The 22,327-nt window shown below is 39.8% G+C and overlaps 1 pseudogene; it reads left to right on the top strand.

The window, feature by feature from the left end:
* Positions 1–7,063: 7,063 nt before the first annotated feature.
* On the top strand, positions 7,064–7,182 carry LOC134913725 (5S ribosomal RNA; annotated as a pseudogene).
* Positions 7,183–22,327: the final 15,145 nt, after the last annotated feature.

Raw genomic sequence — 22,327 nt, 5'->3', positions numbered from 1 at the left:
TGGAATTTGTCCAGTAGCCAATTGGTAGTGGCACAATTCACAAGTCTCACACTTATTAAAATGTTTGTGGGCTCTGAAGAAAACCACATAATCACTTGTTGGTTGTTAAAACAATTAATTTAATGTAATTGATTTATTATTTACATTTATTTATATAGCACACACACATAGGGGATTATTCAGAGTTGTTATCAAACCAAAAAAGGACATTAATGGGCAAAACCATGTTGCGCTGCAGGTGGGGCAGATGTAACATGTGCAGAGAGAGTTAGATTTGGGTGTGGTGAGTTCAAACTGAAATCTAGATTGCAGTGTAAAAAAAAAGAATTTACCATGCACAGAACCAATATATCCCACCCAAAGCTAAATCTCTCTGCACATGTTACATCTGACCCACCTGCAGTGCAACATGGTTTTTCCCAATTGCTTACTATTTTGGTTTGCTAACAACTCTGAATAACCCCCATATTTCGCAGCACTTTACAGAGAATATTTGGTCATTCACATCAGCCATAGAACATAAAGACGAAAAGAATAGTGTCTGATTCTGGTGCATTGGACAGACAAAATCTGTTTAAAATTTACCTTTTATTATTCAATGTTAAAAACATTTGATTCATGTATCATCATAGGTAAGAACAGCAAAATATTGTTTAAAAAATATACAAGTGAATAAAGGAAATAATTTGTGTATTAAAAACTCAACTGCATCCAATTTTTTTCTGTCCCTATAATAGACTAAAAAAATCTCCATACTGTATGTATAGTTTGAAGCAGAGAAGGGAAAGGGGGACATGATAGAAACTTTCAAATATATCAAGGGTTTTAACAAAGTCCAGGAAGGAAACATTCTTCAAATGAAGAGAATTAATAGGACATGAGGTCATGCACTGAGACTGGAGGGAGGAAGGTTCTGGGGAAATTTGAGGAAAAATTACTTCACAGAAAGGGTAGTGGACAAATGGAATAGCCTCCCATCAGAGGTGGTAGAGGCTAAAACAGTAAAGCAATTTAAACAGGCATGGGATAGACATAAGGATATTCTTACAATGAAATAAGGATCAAATAATGTTTGAGGTAAATATATGGTAAAAAAAAAGGGCTAGACTAGATGGGCCAAGTGCTTCTTATCTGCCGTCAAATTCTATGTTTCTACTGTACAGTATGTTTAATTATTGTTCAGATTCAATATGATTTTGCCTATCCTAGATACTCTGTTGGGAGAAAAAAATCCTCCTACAGTGTTATGGTTAGCTGTCGTGTATTATTTATTGAGATATTTTCAATGATTCCCGGGTGGGGAGAAGAGGTTTCTCTCTATACAGCGCTTACTATAAATATAGGCACTATATGGTTGAAATATAGGTATATGGGGGGTATTTGCAATAATTTGTTGTGTATTATACATGGATATTAATACCAGGGATATCGTAGTTAATAGCCTGTTATCTAAGTCCTATACTGTAGAATGTTATTCATTGTCAGCAAGCAGACAATGGAGATGGTACTCACAATAATATGTCTATTATTCTTGCCAGGTTCTAGGCAATGGTAGGTCAGTGCTTTCTAAATAAATAGCCACTGTATAGTTACAGTATGAGTGTTAGGGGTATTTGATTTCATTTAATCTAGGCTGTACATAGCTATCAATACCAGGAATATGATGATTGTTATATAGCTATTATACCTGCTGTTTGGATCCCGTAAAGTATTTATCGTTCAATGCAAGTAGACAATGTAGATGGTACTCACTATAACATGTCTAATTATTCTTACCAGGTTTCAAATAGTTGAATAATGTCATTACTTTACACTTCACTCCTTGACACGACCAGTATCACTCACAATGGGTGCATAGTTAGGCAGTTATTCAAATGTCTGCCAATTATGTTCAGATATCTCTCAGGAGTATCACACTCCATATTTTGTTATTATATTCAACAGGCACTGGGGTTTTGTAATTCGTGCTGCATTGTTGGATTCAGTACGCATTAAGGATAAATCCCACAATTACCCACAATTATATGCTTGTTGAGTGTTCAGTATATACACTAAGGGGGGCATGTACTAAGCAGTAATAAAAGTGGAGAAGTGAGCCAGTGGAGAAGTTGCCCATGGCAACCAATCAGCTGTTCTGTATACTTTTATAGTATGCAAATTATAAATCTTACGTCAATGATGATTGGTTGCCATGGGCAACTTCTCCACTTGCTCACTTCTCCACTTTTATAACTGCTTAGTACATTTCACCCTTAGACACTGGAGTCAATGCTCACTATAAGGTACCTGGTGTACTGTATGTAGAGATTTTACACATTTACATATTTGATCTAATAATCCCTTGTAAGTGTTATGGTTCAAGGAGTGAGTGTATGAATATTGGTTACTTTTGTATTAAATTCAGACACTAGAAAGTTGAAACACTTTCTGTAAATCAGTACCAGTGTCAGAGACAATGGTAGCTTTTCAATTTAATCTAGGATTCCATATCAGGCAGGTGCAGAGATGGACACCGGAGACAAGCTCTCTATGTTGTATCCCATATTATTGCAAATGCAGTAGGTTACCAAGTGTTTGATTCCTGGTTTAAAATGTATATGAACTCCTTATCCACCTTATGTTGCTTTATAATGACTCCCCAATCTGTTTAAATACAGATGGAGCCTTGCTCATCTAACCTTCTCTGGTGCGCCATGGTGCACCAAGGTTTATTAGCATAAGCCTTTCATCTGTTGTTCTCAATACAATACAGAGCGAACAATACAGCAGGGGATTAAGTCATTCCAGCAGGGGATTAAGTCTGACAGCACTGGCTCAATCCTATTAAAGGGATAGATGAGCAGGGCTCCATCTGTAAGCATGTTTAATTAGTCTTGTGGTTAATAATGATCCTATTGTGCTCTTCATATAAACTGTTGGAATCAGTTATGTAGCTATGTTGGGTATAGTTGATGCTTCCACATAAGGACACTTGTACCATTTGTATTTTTCCCTAATAAGGCACTTTCGATGTTGAACTAACAACTCCTATAGACCTTGTTTTACTTATATATTCCTCCCCTCAGATATGTCTCTGAGCTGCATTCTATTTATGTCCGTACCACATGAGATCGGTATACTGCAGTTCAGGGAACAGGTGGATTATTGTCACCATACACTGCAGGCACACATATTCATAGATGGCAGCATTAGGAATAAGACATGCTGTACACATGCATATAAACATTTGGATGCACAGTGAAAATGCTGACACAAGGCAATGTTTTATTAAGGTGCCACAAAGTGTCCATTGTGCCGTACAAGGTATAAACTTAAGAATTTATCAGAATTACAAAGCCTGAGAACAATACATGATGGCTAGCCATAGAGTAAGTACAGCGCAAAAGTCAAAGCATTACAGTGTCATCACACAGATGGTGGGAGACAGGGGCTTACAAGATGGCATAGGGCTTGATTCAGAGGTAGACGAAATTACAATATTTTCACAAATGGACAATGTTTTTGTCTACTGCAGATGTGCCTAAGTTGTACCATGCTTGTGTCATAATGGTTTTACGATGGCAGTCATAGTGTGGATTAGGACACAGAGTGAAAGACAGACAGTGACCGTTTGGGGGAAGTAATGGGAGAGTGGCAAATAAAATGCAGGCATTTTGCAAACTTTTTGCGGACGTGTCTCAGCCAGTGAGTCTATATTTCGATGCAGGTTGACTTGCCCATGTATCTTACTATTGACATTCTGAGCAACCATAGGGTTGCCCACAGGTCCACTGGTGTGACTGAAGATTGACTGATGCTGCATCTTTCTATTCAAGCGGATCTGAGAAGCCGGCTGTAGGCATCTCTGTACAAAAGATGGCCCCTGTGACATTTCCATATCTTCTTAGATCCACTGTGTATGAACAATCAGGTCCCTAATGACAACAACAAGTAGGCATTATAAAATGAATGGATTGCAATCAAATTACATGGCAGACAGAGGACAGTAAACATGGAAGTTATATACGGCAGACATGAACATAACAGGTATCCAAATTATGAAAGAGTTCAGCTTCAGAAAAAACACACACAGGACCAAGTCAGCATAAACATGATAGGGACATATGAGGAAGACTGGGAGTGGACACACAAGAGACATAAAGTAGAGTATCCTTCCCACGAAAGATTACATTTTAAAAGGAGGGGCTAAAAAGACAGTAGGCATAGTGGGGACAGGTAAGCCCTGTATGGCTGTGACATCTGTATGATAATAAACCCAAACAATGCAGAGTGCATTTCTCACATCTACCAATAGGTATTTATGTTCCCCTCCTCCCCGTACTCATTCTTCCTCCCTCCCCTTTGTTCACCCTCACTTAACAGCACAACCAAAAATTTACCACTATACCTCTTACATACTAAGTGCATCGAGGTATATATCACCAAGGAATTCTAATTATTACGGTTTCTATGTCTTCCACTTCACCCACACCATAACCTCAATTACTACTCTATCCCAAAGACCCACATCGCACCTAACCATGATTTTACATCAATCATTCACAATGTGACCCATGCACACTGGCATTTTAGACATATTTCATGCCCAACACTTATCCACTCACTGTACTCGCTAGGTCCTCTTCACTTTGTGTAGAATTTTTAAACTCACATTTACACACGTTTGGGTTTTCTTTCAAACAATAGTTAATTTAGCACTCATCCATACACACACAGGTCAACAAGCCACGTTATTTTTCTTCACATAATAATCCTCACAAAAAAATCGCAGTTCTCCATAACAACACCCACACAAACCAATCATGATTTAAACACCGCTCACTTTTCACATATACAGTACCTTAGGCATACAGTACATTCATCTTTTACCACATCATCAACCTTATCTTCTAGCCTAACAAATAAAAGATGCAGAGTGTAGCTGAACCGATCAGGCAGTCATTGACCACACAGCCTCCCCCAGACTAACGAATAAAAGGTGCAAAGGACAATTTAACTGATCAGGCAGATACTGACCACACAAAGTTGATAATAAAATCACTGAGTGTCACCCCTTTTAGAATCCCCATCCCTATCCCAGTCCCATTACCCCTCATAACCTCCATGAGTATATGGCTCTCCCTTTCTAACTCTAATAAACCTTGCTAAAATGGCAAAACTGTAGTCATCTAAAAATAATCAAAAGAAAATAAAATCCCTACGCTTGGTCCACAACTTTTCGTGCCTGGATTCACACTTGAACCCAGCTTGCCAGGCAACCAGACCCACAACCTTCCATGTCTTGATCCAAACTTGAACCCAGGTTGCCTGGCAACTAGATCGTCAAAACACTGCCGGACCGGGTGCATAGCATAGGGGCAGATGGGACCTCTGCCCTCATCACCACACATAACAGTGTTAAGATTAAGTATGTGATTTGGAGCCGGACGGCACAGCATCTGTATATAGAAACCAGCTTACCTGACAACCTGAGTATCAAAACATTCTGCACCCGGGTGCCTGGTAATGGGGCGGAGGTATCTACACCAACATTATCACACATATCAATACTATGACCAAAGATGCGTTCTGTCACCAGACCAAAGACGCATTTGGTCACTAGGCAACAGGGTGTAAGTGGAGATGCATACTTCTACCAAAGGTAACACATATGATCATGGACGCAATCTGTCAACATACAATGCAGCAGAGATCATCTCCTCCGATAGCAATATGGAGCAGCCGGAAAAGAAGAGACAATGCAAGCGCCTCACAGTGCTAGATGTTATATACGATCATGAACACGATCGGTCACCTAGCAATGCGGCGGAAGTGAAGATGATCACTTCCGCCAGCAGCAGCAATCAGGAGCACGGAGCTATATATTAGAGATCCATACCACAGCTATTGGCTGACAACTTCTCACAGGATATTTAAACCACACATGTTAATATCTCTTTCACCATTGGAAGTGAACAAGCCCGTTTTAATGGGTGAAACACGTTTTCCTCACCAAATGGACCTCTAATGTTATGATTACCCACACTGAATCACTGGCAAATAGGCTGACCCAGGGACCTGGGCAGCAACCGGTATTATCTTATCTTTTCTTTTGTATTTCTAGAAATATGTATGCACAGCTGTGATGTATTATATTCACTTATCAGGGACGGAATGCTGATCTGCTTCCTAAGCCTATGTACCCTTAATAACTTCATTGGATATAACTGTTCAATGTACGTGTAGTGCACCATTCATGGGATTCTCAGGTTGTGTTACCCGTGTATCTATATTTGTCATCCAATCATTTACATCCAGTCTTTGACATACCTAGGGACCTGGACAACAATTTATTTTGATATTTTCCTTTTTCTCACTGTCAGACATGCATGTATGATCACCACAGTTGTACAGTATGTTTGGGATATGGACTGCTTGTGAAGCCTAGCACAAAAGTGAAATTGAATTACAAGTCTTGACATACATTTCTGTCATTTGACTCAATACCTGGATACTAAACCTAGGTGATAGGTGATCCCAATTTCAGACTTGAGGTGATAGAACAACCTTCCTTTAATTATTATGTAAGCACTGACTGATCTCATACACGCACTTCTGCAACTTTATGCCAGAAACCCTAGCAGAAATATATAGATACCTGACATTATCTACACAACTTCTTTTGAGGTGGTACATCCATTTCTGTGTCATGGTAACAATTTAGGAATAAACTTATGCTCTGACAAACATAACACCTTCTGCAAAGAATATACTAATCCAATATACTTAAGAAATCCGAGTAGGAATCCTTGGAAATTAAGCTTGTCTTTTCATATGTAGCAATATCTAACATTGCAGTTAACACCGCTACATCTTGAACTGCTACACATAATTTCTCCTCAAATCTTCACTTATTCAGTGGACTCTCATCTGCAATTCAGAGGGGCGAATCCATTTATCCTCTGTCTAACGCAGACAGCAGATCCACAATCTGTATTTTTTGCGAACTGCATCATTGCAGATATCTCTTCTGAAACTAAATAAGGTGCACTCTCATCAGTGTGTCAGAGATATATATAAAATGTTCTACTACCATACCGCACCACACATGCCCAATGTCGTCTGATCTTGGAAGCTAAACGGTGTTGGGCTGGGTCAGTACCTGGAAGGGTGACCTCCAGGGAATACCAAGTGTAGTAGCACGGCCCAAATTATTCTGGCATAACACTAACAGCAGGATCACCACCTCTTCTTCCTTCTTACTTATATGGTAATCCTCTAAATTCACTAACAATAACGTGTGAGGGATTAAAGTAATACTAAGTAAGTAGGTTTGACAATTTCTTGACCTTCAAGTGTGGACATATTGTATCAAAAAATACACAATGAGGAAAATGTGAATTGGGCACATGAGGTCCTAAGAATATAAAAGCTCTGGTGTGGCAGAACACAGATGTAGTTCTGTTGCTGTCTACATTATTCTGTAAATCTATCATTGATATAGACAAACCAGAACACACCCCCTTTTTTAATTAACTACATTTTATTGATGTATGTTAAGTCTGTTAGTTTTTGGATACAAAATCAATTTTATGTGGAAAATAATAAAAGCTATGTTTTAACAATCTAATACTAACCTTTTGCATTTTAAAGTAAACAAGAGTGCACCCACACTTCTTCTTTTTTTGATATTCGTTCCCTGATAATAAGATTTGAAAGGTGGGTAGGCCTTGGCAGTGGTGGTGACTGGACTGTGGTAAACCCTGAGTGGTATTGTGTCCTGGAAAGTTCTGATCCTGGATTAACAAAATGGGGGTTGGTTAAGCCAACTTGATCCAGGTATTTGAGGTTGAAGGATACTTTGAGTTGAGAAAACAGGAACAGGTCCAGAGTCTGAATGAACAGGGACAAGGCCAGGGTCAGGAATCAGCTGCAGTAGGGCAGAACAGGACATCAAGATTTGAGACATGAATGCCCAGTCAGAGGTTTCAGGCTACAGATGCATACATCATGAACTTCCAGAGAGGGCATTCCTTGGCAGTCTGGGAATGAAAGGTGAGGTAGGCCATACTTGTGGCTCAGATTATTTGCTAGGGTAGACATCAAAACTGGGAACTCAAATGAAAGACCCTGATGAGAGGCATAAGAGCAGTAACTGCAGGGCAGTGGTGGTTTGAGAGATTTTTTAAAAGAAAGCAGCTTTGTACGGTCAGTCTGATACTAGTTGAGCAGAGGTTTGGAGGTCTGAAAGCCTGCACACATGTTTAACCTTTATGTGATGCCTGGTCTTTAGTTTCTTGGAAGGCTCAGGTCCTTCAACAAAAAAGTCTAAACAAAAAAGGCTAAACAAAGTGCACCAGTGTCCACATTGTATAACTGTTTATTGATGAACTGTTGGTCATCTTATAGTTATTTACTGTCACATGGATACCACAGTTTATACTCTGTAATTACAAATACTGAATTCTAATAGCAGAAATATTCAGTGATATGATACAATTACACATTAATGAAACTTTTAATTAGGTCTCTCATCCACTGTCAAGGTTTTATGAGTTTAGCAAGTTCACAGCAGAGAATGTGATGTGAATGCAAACACCTCAGTCAGGTCAGATACAATCCAAGATTTAGTAAAAGGAATCCAAATAATAAAGGACAAAGTCAGAATCAGGTCAGGTACAATCCAAGGTCTGGTAACAGGAATCCATATATTAATAAGCAAAGACAGAGGCATGTCAGCTTCAAGCCAATGACTGGTAACAGATATCTAAATATTAGTGGGCATAGACAGAGACAGGTCAGGTTCAATCCATGGTCTGGTAAAAGGTGTCCAAGGTGTCCAAGTATTAGCACAGTTAACAGGCACTGGAGATAAAAAGTCAAACATCTGTGAGAAGACTAAGCACCTAACAATCACTGGGGCAGATGTATTAAGCAAGAAGATAAAGAAGTGACAAGTGGACGGTGATAACTCACCAGCCAATCAGCTCAATTTTTCAAACTCGTAATGATTGGCTGGTGCGTTTTCACCTTCCACTTATCACTGCTTTATCACTTCTACCGGCTTAATACATCTGCCCCACTGTTGAGTGTGGTGCCTTTACAGTAAGTACACTCAAACAGCCTTCACCTGTCTGAGCTGACTCCACTGCATAGGCACCCGTACATCTGGTTTCTGTGTTCCAACACTCAGAAACAGTGATGCCTCTGCACAGGTGCCTGACCTTGGAGCTCATGCACACTATGAAAAAAGCTTGTTTTATGAGGAAAAAACACACATATTCAATTCTAAATGAGTCCCTCTGTGTATTGTTTTCTTCAGATCCTATCCAACTTTATAGTCAGTAGTAAACTTGTCTTTTCTCCATACTGTACCTTTGTCAGTATCAAGTGGTCACTATCTCTAAGAATGTAAGCTCATTAGGGCACAGTCATCTTTACCTTATATCTTTACTGTACATGATTTATTTGTATCATGATCCCCTCAGGATAACGTGCTACATAATATGTTAGTGTTTTAATCTACAACTTGGAAATTTATGATAGCAATAATGATCAACCTGTAAACTGTTAATTAACAGTGATAGATGACGACAGTATATTTTTCACAATGCCATAAAATGTAATCTTTGCCAAAGTCTCCAATGCAGAAATTGGCCACTGGGCCTTTATGTTTGACTAATCTTGTTTTAGTTAAAAATAAATTCTCCATCCATATATTCCTGTATAATAACACATATCTAGCATCCTGATAACACTTCTCACTCCTTAAAAACCTATTAGAGATGGCAAGAAAATTTAATTTTACATTGTCAATAATCATATGCTAATATAGTATAGTAGAATAAATACATACAGAGAGAATCAAAAATGTTTTACCTTTCACATGAAAGGAGCACCTGGAAATTCTACTGCATTGTGTGGATCTCTTTCCTCTGTATGCAGTATACAGCTGTCAGAGAGGTCAATGAAAAATTAATGAATTATTGGGTGCCTTGTTTTCATTTGTTTGTGTTTTTTGTTTTTAAAGTGATGGTTCTATGAAACATTTGTTTAATAGCTAAAAAAGAGCAACAAAAAAACAAATAAATGCAAAATGGTAATAACATAATTCAAGTGCTCAAAGTTTTCTTTTTAGAAGATACAAAATAACTGTTATCTAACACTAGAGCATGAAAAACTATCTAAAAGAAATGCTGCATTCAGTACATATAATACAATTCTCAAATGAAATTGGAAATTAAATCTCCACTGTTTCATTGTATTAAAAGAAAAAAAACAAACAAGTCACACTAAGTGCATTTGGGAAGCCTGTAAGACATTTTTAATTTGTTCCATGTCAGGTATAGTTGTAATAAATGTCATTTCATACTGTTTGGGGCTTTACACTTCTGTCAACAATCACAATTACTTTTCTGATGCTTAACATAGAACGACTTTACATTAAAATCAATTAGGTGATAAAAGAGTGAACATGTAGAATTTTATTTAAAAAATGGCAGATGTACATTTTCAGAGTACATTTGGCAGGCATGGAAACCAGTTATTTAAAAATCTCATTATAGGCATTGTGCATTCATTTTTTGTTCATTTTTGCTGAATAATAAAGAGTATAAGTAGAAACAAAATCTAGCTTCACACATACTTAAATTGAAAGTTATTCATTTTGTTAATAGTATTTTGCAAATGCGAGAATAATATTCTTTCTCTTGACAATTCAGATTCAATTAAAATTTACTGATGACAAAGTTTAGAAAACTAAAAAATGTATTATATTTCAGATTTAATTCTCTTGTAATCTTTAACTAACGTTTAGAAATAATATGTGTAAATATTTAAATTTTGCATGTACTGTAAGTATGTAGTTATATGTACTGTGGTATTGGTGCCATTTTTCCTTTTAAAATGTGCATGATTATTTTATTACTACATCCAGTATATAGAAAATTTTTAGTGTCCGAAAACTTTGGAAAAGAGAAGTGGTCACCAGTTTCCATCCATTGGTTATGGCTGCTTCCAATGGTGTAATAGAAGGAACCATCTGACACATTTCATTGGTCCACAGCACCTTCTTTCCAAACATACAGGTACCTTTACTTTGTTAGACAGTGGATCACTCTGCTGTCTGTCTCTGTTCCCAGCACTAGAGGCAGCTTCACTGCTCTAGTGTTTTCTCGCCTAGTGTTAGGAGGTGCTTAGTGCACAGCCAGAGAGAGTTCTTCCTGGGAGAGACAACTGCACTGATGTGCAGCTTCTGCATTCCTCATTGTGTGACCTTGTCTACCCCACATTTGCACCCTGTATGTATGCAGCCACACCCTGTGTGTACTAAATAGCTGTGTCACTGCTGTACTGCTTAACATGTATACTGTGCAGGGCCGGTGCCACCATTAGGCAGCTTTAGGCAGCTGACTTAGGGTAGAAGCACTTAAAGGGCGGTGCTGAGTTCAACTACAAAAAAAGTTCAACTAAAAAAAATGAGGGAAGTGACTGTGTCGCTCATTTACCCCCTGCCCTCCCGACCCGGTGACCGTGTAAATGATCTGCTCCCTCCGCTGGGTCTACCAAGCAATGGAGGCCACGGCACGGAGCTGCTGGAGCCTGAGGAGGAGGCTGGGGGTGGGACCTTTACATGGTGCAACTCACTGACTCCCTGTCTTAGCCCAGCAAAGGGTAAAGATGAGCAGCATCACAGTGAACAGTGCAGGCGGTGGGTAACTCACTGACAGCGCCGCACCGTACATCTGTACATGGCTCCCTGGCAGTGACCGGCGTCTGCCCCGATGTGCTCCGTGTGCAGTGAGGAGTGAGTTGCATCTTCTCACACAGTGACCGCTGTGTGGGACTGTTATCCCCACCAGTCTTGCCACCATTTCCATGGTCACGCAGGGGAGCCTCTATGTGGTTGGGGGAATGAGGTTAGGTTTCTGTGTGACACTGCATCACCCTACCTTTTGTTGATGTACATATATATATATATATATATCTACATATATATCTACTGTACATATGTATATAAACATATATGTACATATATATATATATATATATATGTATATATATTGTACATACACATATATATATATATATATATATATATATATATATACACATTGCAGTTTAACTGCTGTCTATGCTGTGATTTATTACTGAGTGCCACGGAATGACCATTACTATATACACTGCTCAAAAAAATAAAGGGAACACTAAAACAACACAATGTAACTCCAAGTCAATCACACTTCTGTGAAATCAAATTGTCCACTTAGGAAGCAACACTGATTGACAATCAATTTCACATGCTGTTGTGCAAATGGAATAGACAACAGGTGGAAATTATAGGCAATTAGCAAGACACCCCGAATAAAGGAGTTGTTCTGCAGGTGGTGACCACAGACCACTTCTCAGCTCCTATGCTTTCTGGCTGATGTTTTGGTCACTTTTGAAAACTGGCAGTGCTTTCACTATAGTGGTAGCATGAGAAGGAGTCTACAACCCACACAAGTAGCTCAGGTAGTGCAGCTCATCCAGGATAGCACATCAATGCGAGCTGTGGCAAGAAGGTTTGCTGTGTCTGTCAGCGTAGTGTCCAGAGCATGGAGGCGCTACCAGGAGACAGGCCAGTACATCAGGAGACGTGGAGGAGGCCGTAGGAGGGCAACAACCCAGCAGTAGGACCGCTACCTCCGCCTTTGTGCAAGGAGGAACAGGAGGAGCACTGCCAGAGCCCTGCAAACTGACCTCCAGCAAGCCACAAATGTGCATGTGTCTACTCAAATGTTCAGAAACAGACTCCATGAAGGTGGTATGAGAGCCTGACGTCCACAGGTGGGGGTTGTGCTTACAGCCCAACTCCGTGCAGGATGTTTGGCATTTGCCAGAGAACACCAAGATTGGAAAATTTGCCACTGGCGCCCTGTGCTCTTCTCAGATGAAAGCAGGTTCTCACTGAGCACATGTGACAGACGTGACAGAGTCTGGAGACGCCAAGGAGAATGTTCTGCTGCCTGCAACATCCTCCAGCATGACCGGTTTGACAGTGGGTCAGTAATGGTGTGGGGTGGCATTTCTTTGGTGGGCCGCACAGCCCTCCATGTTCTCACCAGTGGTAACCTGACTGCCATTAGGTACCGAGATGAGATCCTCAGACCCCTTGTGAGACCATATGCTGGTGCTGTTGGCCCTGGATTCCTCCTAATGCAAGACAATGCATGTCAATGCATGTCTCCTCATGTGGCTGGAGTGTCAGCAGTTCCTGCAAGATGAAGGCATTGATGCTATGGACTGGCCCGCCCGATCCCCAGACCTGAATCCAATTGAGCACATCTGGGACATCATGTCTCGCTCCATCCACCAATGCCACATTGCACCACAGACTGTCCAGGAGTTGGTGGATGCTTTAGTCCAGGTCTGGGAGGAGATCCCTCAGGAGACCATCCGCCACATCATCAGGAGCATGCCCAGGCATTGTAGGGAGGTCATACAGGCACATGGAGGCCACACACACTACTGAGCCTCATTTTGACTTGTTTTAAGGACATTACATCAAAGTTGGATCAGCCTGTAGTGTGTTTTTCCACTATAATTCTGAGTGTGACTCCAAATCCAGACCTCCGTGGGTTAATAAATTTGATTTCCATTGATAATTTTAGTGTAATTTTGTTGTCAGCACATTCAACTATGTAAAGAACAAAGTATTTAATAAGAATATTTCATTAATTCAGATCTAGGATGTGTTATTTTAGTGTTCCCTTTATTTTTTTGAGCAGATATATATATATATATATATATATATATATATACAAAAACAAACAGAAAGTTAAGCACTCACCAAAGCAAGCTCACTTATTTTCACAACATCAGTAAATAAATTATGGGGGATTAGTTAGTGAATTGGCCAATGCACGAAAGCCTGCAAACCGCTCGCCAAGGTACCCCATCTTCATGCAGGTCCTACACTATCACAGAGTCTCAAAATTAAAACCTAGCAACTGTGTCACACATAATATAACTGCAACTATGCCCACTTGGTTTACTGTGTATCTGCCAAATACTCCATGGCTTTTAAAGGTACACTAGTCACCTGACACTGGCTGATAAATTACTACAGAACAGCTGACTCAGGTTTAAGATAATTGGGCTTGCATAGGGGTGCATGAACAAAGCTTGTGGCCACAGTTAATATGAGTTAACCAAAGATTAACCCTACAATATACCAACAAATGTAAAACCACAACACTCACCACCCCAGAAGCGGGGTGCAGTGTCTGCACTCACCACTATTAGGGTGGGGTGCATGTAGCCCATGGCCACCTACTTAAAAATATACAAACAGAAAGTTCAGCACTCACCAAAGCAAGCTCACTTATTTTCACATCAATAAATAAATGATGGGGGTTTAGTTAGTGAATTGGCCAATGCACGGAAGCCTGCAAACCGCTCGCCAAGGTATCCCATCTTCATGCAGGTCCTACACTATCACAGAGTCTCAAAATTAAAACCTAACAACTGTGTCACACATAATATAAATGTAAATATGCCCACTTGGTTTACTGTGTATCTGCCAAATACTCCATGGCTTTTAAAGGTATACTAGTCACCTGACACTGGCTGATAAATTACTAAAGAACAGCTGACTCAGGTTTAAGATAATTGGGCTTGCATAGGGGTGCATGAACAAAGCTTGTGGCCACAGTTAATATGAGTTAACCAAAGATTAACCCTACAAAATGCCAACAAATGTAAAACCACAGCACTCACCACCCCAGAAGCGGGGTGCAGTGTCTGCACTCACCACTCATAGGGTGGGGTGCATGTAGCCCATGGCCACCTACTTAAAAATATACAAACAGAAAGTTCAGCACTCACCAAAGCAAGCTCACTTATTTTCACAACATCAATAAATAAATGATGGGGGTTTAGTTAGTGAATTGGCCAATGCACGGAAGCCTGCAAACAGCTCGCCAAGGAACCCCATCTTCATGCAGGTCCTACACTATCACATAGTCTCAAAATTAAAACCTAGCAACTGTGTCACACATAATATAACTGCAAATATGCCCACTTGGTTTACTGTGTATCTGCCAAATACTCCATGGCTTTTAAAGGTACACTAGTCACCTGACACTGGCTGATAAATTACTAAAGAACAGCTGACTCAGGTTTAAGATAATTGGGCTTGCATAGGGGTGCATGAACAAAGCTTGTGGCCACAGTTAATATGAGTTAACCAAAGATTAACCCTACAAAATGCCAACAAATGTAAAACCACAGCACTCACCACCCCAGAAGCGGGGTGCAGTGTCTGCACTCACCACTCATAGGGTGGGGTGCATGTAGCCCATGGCCACCTACTTAAAAATATACAAACAGAAAGTTCAGCACTCACCAAAGCAAGCTCACTTATTTTCACAACATCAATAAATAAATGATGGGGGTTTAGTTAGTGAATTGGCCAATGCACGGAAGCCTGCAAACCGCTCGCAAAGGTATCCCATCTTCATGCAGGTCCTACACTATCACAGAGTCTCAAAATTAAAACCTAGCTCCACCTCCTATGACATATACCTATTGCCTTGGAAACTGCTTAACACAGCCACACGGGTAACTAGGGACGCTGTCCGCATCCTTCTAGCACCGTCAGCAGTGTCTTAGAAAGACCCATCGGTAACCACTTTGTCCAGCCGTGCTAGAAAAACAAAAACTAATACATAACCTAAAAACGTGGCAGACTATATCCACATACAGTTTCCACGTGAATATACTAGCAACCTGCAAGCAAATATCATATTACAACAATGTATGAAGAATTAAAGCCTATCCCTTAAAAGTCATATATGTTTATCAAAATGATTAATTAAGCTATTAGTCATACTGCATAGATAGAGACAACCATATATAGGAAGTTTATACTAAAGAGTTCCAACAATTTTTGTCATTAAGACCTCTGGGCCAGACAGTGTCCAATCTTGTGATCCATTTAGCTTCCATAATTAAAAGTTGTTTATTACGGTCTTCTGAAGAAACCGACACGAGCTACGTCGGAGAAACGCGTCAAGGGGCTGTGCTGCGGAGTTACGGAGCCGCACTAATAACTCTTTATATCCAGGACATCTCTACCCAGCTGCATCTAAGACCTGTAGGGCCCATCCAGGTGCGTCTCACCGTTGTGATTTCCAGCTTGGTTTGCTGCCACTTTTGCATGTGCCGTTTGGTCCTTGTGCGATAGGACCCGGCACCAACACCAAACATCCACTGCCGCTGCAGCCACTTCGTCCTTGTGCAATAGGACACGGCATTAAGAACGGCATGTATGGTGAGATTTTACCCTATTAACGGCAGAGGGGTGTCATCATTACATTGATAAAGGAGTTTAAATCACTGCATTGTTGGAGAATCATTGCGCACCACTGCATGAATACTGGCACCATCTAATGAGGCAATTTACTATACTACAGGCACTGCATATAATAACAGGGATTCAGCTGAATAATAATTGTCTTGAATATTAAGGAATTTTTTTTCTCCCTTTTTTACTGGATCAACCATCTTAGGAGTTAAAAAGGGATCACATGAATATATTTATCCCAATTCATCATGAATATATGTTATGATATGATCTAGTGTCTCTTAATATTGGCACATGGCTCTCTAGCTCCGTTGTACATGATTATACTAATTGAATTTTAATGCTGTTCACAATAATAAATTGTTTTTATTATTATGTATGTTTGCGCTCTCTATTATAGTTATTTATATTACGGTCTCCGCCTCTTTTGTTTTCCGGTAGGTGGTATATGATCATGTATTTTACACTAGCCATACTGTGTCCCCGCTCAGCAAAGTGTTTAGCAACCGGCTGGTCACTGCTTCCCGTTTGTAGGCTTGCCTTGATTGCAGATCGGTGTTGTGTTGCCCTCTCCTTGAAAGGGCGAATAGTTTTACCTACATAATAGTTCCCGCATGGGCATCTAATTATGTATTTCACAAATGGCATTGTGCATGTTACAACATGGTTAATGGGAATATATTTCCCACTATGTGGATGTCTAAATGCAGCACCTACATCCATATGGCTACACGTAGCACAATTTATGCATCTATGGCATCCTTTTTTCCTCTGGCCGAAAAAGGAACTGATAGGTTGTTTAGAATCAGAAATGTCAGTGCGGCCGATCATACCTTTAATATTTCTCCCTAGACGGAAACTAGCCATAGGGGTTTGATTCTTAAAGATTTTGTAGCTTCGTATCCGTACTGACAATTGTCCACAAGGCTTTAGTTGCAGATTGTATAATACGGCTACTGGTGGAGTATGTAGAAGTCCAAATGATACGGTCACTTTTCAATTTGTTGCTGCTCTGTTTATTGACCGATGATTCAAATAAGAGTTCACGAGGTGTGTTCAGTACTTTTAATTTATGTTGTTGTAACAGTTGTATAGGGTATCCCCTAAGAGAGAATTTTCTAACCATTTCTTCTAATTACTCTTCTAATAACTCTCTGTCGTTTTTAATCCTCGCAACCCTCAACATTTGCGAGTAGGGTAGTCCCGATCTAAATGCCACTGGATGGTGGCTAGAGAATCTCAACAACATGTTACGATCTGTACTTTTACTGTACATAGAACTGATCAACCGCCCTTCGCGATTAATTAGCTTAACATCCAAATACTCAATCTCCTGGAAGCTACTTTTACACGTGACCTTAATCGGACCATTACAGGCATTGATAGAATTAACTAGACTTACAAATTCCAGTTCCATTCCAGCCTAAAAGATTATTAAATCATCTATATACTTTAAGAACAGTCTAGCATGTTGTTTAAATAAAGGATTATCCAAAAATAGAATCTGTTCCTGTAGGTACATATAGATGTTAGTGTATGTAGGTGAGAAATTAGACCCCATGGAGCAACCAGACTTCTGTAAATAATATTGTCCATCAAATAAAAAATAATTTCTATGTAGTACTAATGTTAATAATTGCATAATGAATTAAATTGGGGGACCACAATAGTGTTGGCTTTTACCCAGGAAATCCTCTAGTGCTCTCAGACCTTCTGAATGGGGTATGGAAGTGTACAGACTTTGTACATCTAGTGTGCACATTAGTAAATCAAATGGTGCACTACAGAATTTCTGAATCTGTTCCAAAAAACTAGTAGTGTCTTTTACATATGATTTCTCATGTATTATACATGGCTGCAACAAAGTGTCTAGATACTTGGATACAGGTTGGTACAACAATCCCATTGCTGATACAATTGGGTGACCCGGCGGACTAATAGGGTCCTTATGGATCTTGGGAGTTGTGTATAATAGTGGAGTGACTGGATATGTTTGGGTTAAAGCTGTTACTACACATTGTGAAATGACTCCATTGGTCATAGCGGTCCCTAGTACAAGATCTAATTCTCGCTTATACACTACTCCAGGGTTTCTTGGATGTTTTTCAGACACAGATCACTCAATTGTCTCAATATCTCATTACGGTAAGCATCAGTTATCTGTATAACAATTGCCCTGCCTTTATCCGCGGGGCATATTACCACATCATGATATCCACATAGATTTTGGAGAGCAGTACATTCCCCTTTCGTAAGATTATGCTGGGTACCTTGATTTTATCTGTTGTATTTATGGACGGAGTCATCCAAAAGTCGTTTAAAGCATTTGAGTGATGAATTTAACACTGGCGGATCGTAAGTTTATTTAATGGAGCTCCTACAGAATTTTTCAACTGGATTTGCAGCGGTTGTGGTGGTATTATTGGCCACAGGTGTTTTATAGAAATGTTCATGGAGCCTAAGTTTCCTCCCGAATTGGTGCATGTCTCGATTTCACTCATACTCCGAATGAGAGTTTGTCGGTACGAATGCTAACCCTTTATTCAATACTGCTATTTCATCAGGAGTCAAAATTCTGTCTGAGAAATTGAAAATCAATTGGTGATCTTTTTCCAAGGGAAGCGGCCTACCCCTCTTCGTTTTGCCACCTCGCCTCATGCATGTGCGCTTGGATTGCGTTTTCCAGTGTGTGTGCTCACCCCTAAAGGGACGCCCGGCATGTTGTGAGTGTCTTCACCCTCAGATACAACAAAATCACTGTCACTCTGTCACGTACCCGGTTCGGTGCCTGGCCTAGATGTGTGTGCCCCTCTGTAATTCCTCTCGTGCCTCCTGTAATTTCTAGATGGTTCGTTCCCATTAATCCATCTATATACACGATTCTCCTCATAGTCTTGAACCACTTTAGTGCGTTTGAGTTTTTTTAAACTTGATAAGATCAGACCTGTATTCATCACATTGTACTTGTAATTTATTGAGCCAATTGGTTGACGTATCTTGTAGCAGAGTGTCTTTGTTGGTTGTGTCAAACTTTAGAATTTTAGACTTAACCAGCTCTAACTCTTTGGATGCTTCCTCAATGACTAAGATCATTAAATTGAAGACACATTTATTGAGGATCACTATCCACTTACGGGTAGAACTCCTGACTTTGTCTGCCTATAGTGGGTATGTTTCTGACTCTAAAGCCCCGTGGTATATATTTGTCACGGTAGTAGTCTGAAAGAGTTAATCCGTGCATGGTATAGTCTATTTCTCGTTTCTTCAATTTATATATCATTTGATACAACTCCTCGCATGTATCACTTTGCTCTGCATATTGAGGATCTTCTATGAACAATATGTTTTTAATCTGATCATCTGTAAAGCTTATAATTTCCCCTATTGGCATTTGGTGTGGTACAGATATTTTGTGTGCCATGTTGTTGTATACCACAAAGTGCAAGTGATTTAACTCAAATTGTTCAATTCAATAAACAGTTATAAACAGTCAAAGATAACAATATTTTCTCATAGATGCCAGTAAATAGCAGCGTAAGTCATTTATAAAATATATACCTGTTCCATGGTGCCTTGAAGGTGATAGACTAGTGTCCATCCAATGTATATATAGTCTTAATCCGGCACTCAATAAATAAAGAGGTATCTTACCGCTTACAAGAAATAGACTATACCATGCACGGATTAACTCTTTCAGACTACTACCGTGACAAATCTATACCACGGGGCTTTAGAGTCAGAAACACACCCGCAATAGGCAGACAAAGTCAGGAGTTCTGTGGATAGCGATCCTCAATAAAAGTGCCTTTGATTTAATGATCTTAGTCATTGAGGAAGCATCCAAAGAGTTAGAGCTGGTTAAGTCTAAAATTCTACATTTTGACACAACCCACAAAGACACTCTGCTACAAGATACGTCAAACAATTGGCTCAATAAATTACAAGTACAATGTGATAAATACAGCTCTGATCTTATCAAGTTTAAAAAACTCGAACTCACTAAAGTGGTTCAAGACTATGAGGAGAATTGCATATATAGATGGATTAATGGAAACGAACCATCTAAAAATTACAGGAGGCACCAGAGGAATTACAGAGGGGCACGCGCATCTAGGCCAGGCACCGATCCGGGTACGTCACAGAGTGACAGTGATTTTGTTGTATCTGAGGGTGAAGACACTCACAACATGCTGGGCGTCCCTTTAGGGGTGAGCACACGCACTGGAAACCGCAATCCAAGCGCACATACACGAGGCGAGGTGGCCAAACGAAGAGGGGTAGGCCGCCCCCCTTGGAAAAAGATCACCAATTGATTTTCAATTTCTCAGACAGAATTTTGACTCCTGATGAAATAGCGGTATTGAATAAAGGGTTAGCCTTCGTACCGACATACTCTCATTCGGAATATGAGTGGAATTAAGACATGCACCAATTCGGGAGGAAACTTAGGCTCCATGAACATTTCTATAAAACACCTGTGGCCAATAATACCACCACGCCCGCTGCAAATCCAGTTGAAAAATTCTGTAGGAGCTCCATTAAATCAACTTACGATCCGCCAGTGTTAAATTAATCACTCAAATGCTTTACACGACTTTTAGATGACTCCGTCCATAAATACAATAGAGAAAATCCAGGTTACCGGCATAATCTTACGAAAGGGGAATGTACTGCTCTCCAAAACCTATCTGGATATCATGATGTGGTAATACGCCCCGCGGATAAAGGCGAGGCAATTGTTATACAGAATACTGTTACTTACCGTAACGAGATATTGAGACAATTGAGTGATCTGTGTATAAAAAACATCCAAGAAACCCTGGAGTAGTGTATAAGCGAGAATCAGATCTTGTAATAGGGACCGCCATGACCAATGGAGTCATTTCACAATGAGTAGTAAACAGCTTTAACCCAAACATATTCAGTCACCCCGCAATTATACACAACTCCCAAGATCCATAAGGACCCTATTAGTCCACCGGGTCACCCAATTATATCAGCAATGGGATCGTTGTACCAACCTGTATCCAAGTATCTAGACACTTTGTTGCAGCCGTGTATACTATAAGAGAAATCATATGTAAAAGACACTACTAGTTTTTTGGAACAGATTCAGAAATTCTGTAGTGCACCATTTGATTTACTAATGTGCACACTAGATGTACAAAGTCTGTACACTTCCATACCCCATTCAGAAGGTCTGAGAGCAGTAGAGGATTTCCTGGGTAAAAGCCAACACTATTGTGGTCCCCCAATTTCATTCATTATGCAATTATTAACATTAGTACTACATAGAAATTATTTTTTATTTGATGGACAATATTATTTACAGAAGTCTGGTTTCTCCATGGGGTCTAATGTCTCACCTACATACGTTAACATCTACAGTATATGTACCTACAGGAACAGATTCTATTTTTGGATAATCCTTTCTTTAAACAACATGCTAGACTGTTCTTAAGGTATATAGATGATTTAATAATCTTTTGGGGTGGAATGGAACTGGAATTTGTAAGTCTAGTTAATTCTATCAATGCCTGTAATGGTCCGATTAAGGTCACGTGTAAAAGTAGCTTCCAGGAGATTGAGTATTTGGACGTTAAGCTAATTAATCGCGAAGGGCGGTTGATCAGTTCTATGTACAGTAAAAGTACAGATCGTAACACGTTGTTGAGATTCTCTAGCCACCATCCAGTGGCATTAAGATCGTGACTACCCTACTCGCAAGTGTTGAGGGTTGCGAGGATTAACAACGACAGAGAGTTATTAGAAGAGCAATTAGAAGAAATGGTTAGAAAATTCTCTCTTAGGGAATACCCTATACAACTGTTACAACAACATAAATTAAAAGTACTGAACACACCTTGTGAACTCTTATTTCAATCATCGGCCAATAAACAGAGCAGCAACAAATCGAAAAGTGACCATATCATTTGGACTTCTACATACTCCACCAGTATCCGTATTATACAATCTGCAACTAAAGCCTTGTGGCCAATT

This window comes from Pseudophryne corroboree, chromosome 4, assembly GCF_028390025.1.
Source record: "Pseudophryne corroboree isolate aPseCor3 chromosome 4, aPseCor3.hap2, whole genome shotgun sequence".
Classification (NCBI taxonomy): domain Eukaryota; kingdom Metazoa; phylum Chordata; class Amphibia; order Anura; family Myobatrachidae; genus Pseudophryne; species Pseudophryne corroboree.
Note: the sequence above shows the minus strand (reverse complement) of the source record. Positions and strands in the feature narration are given on the sequence as shown.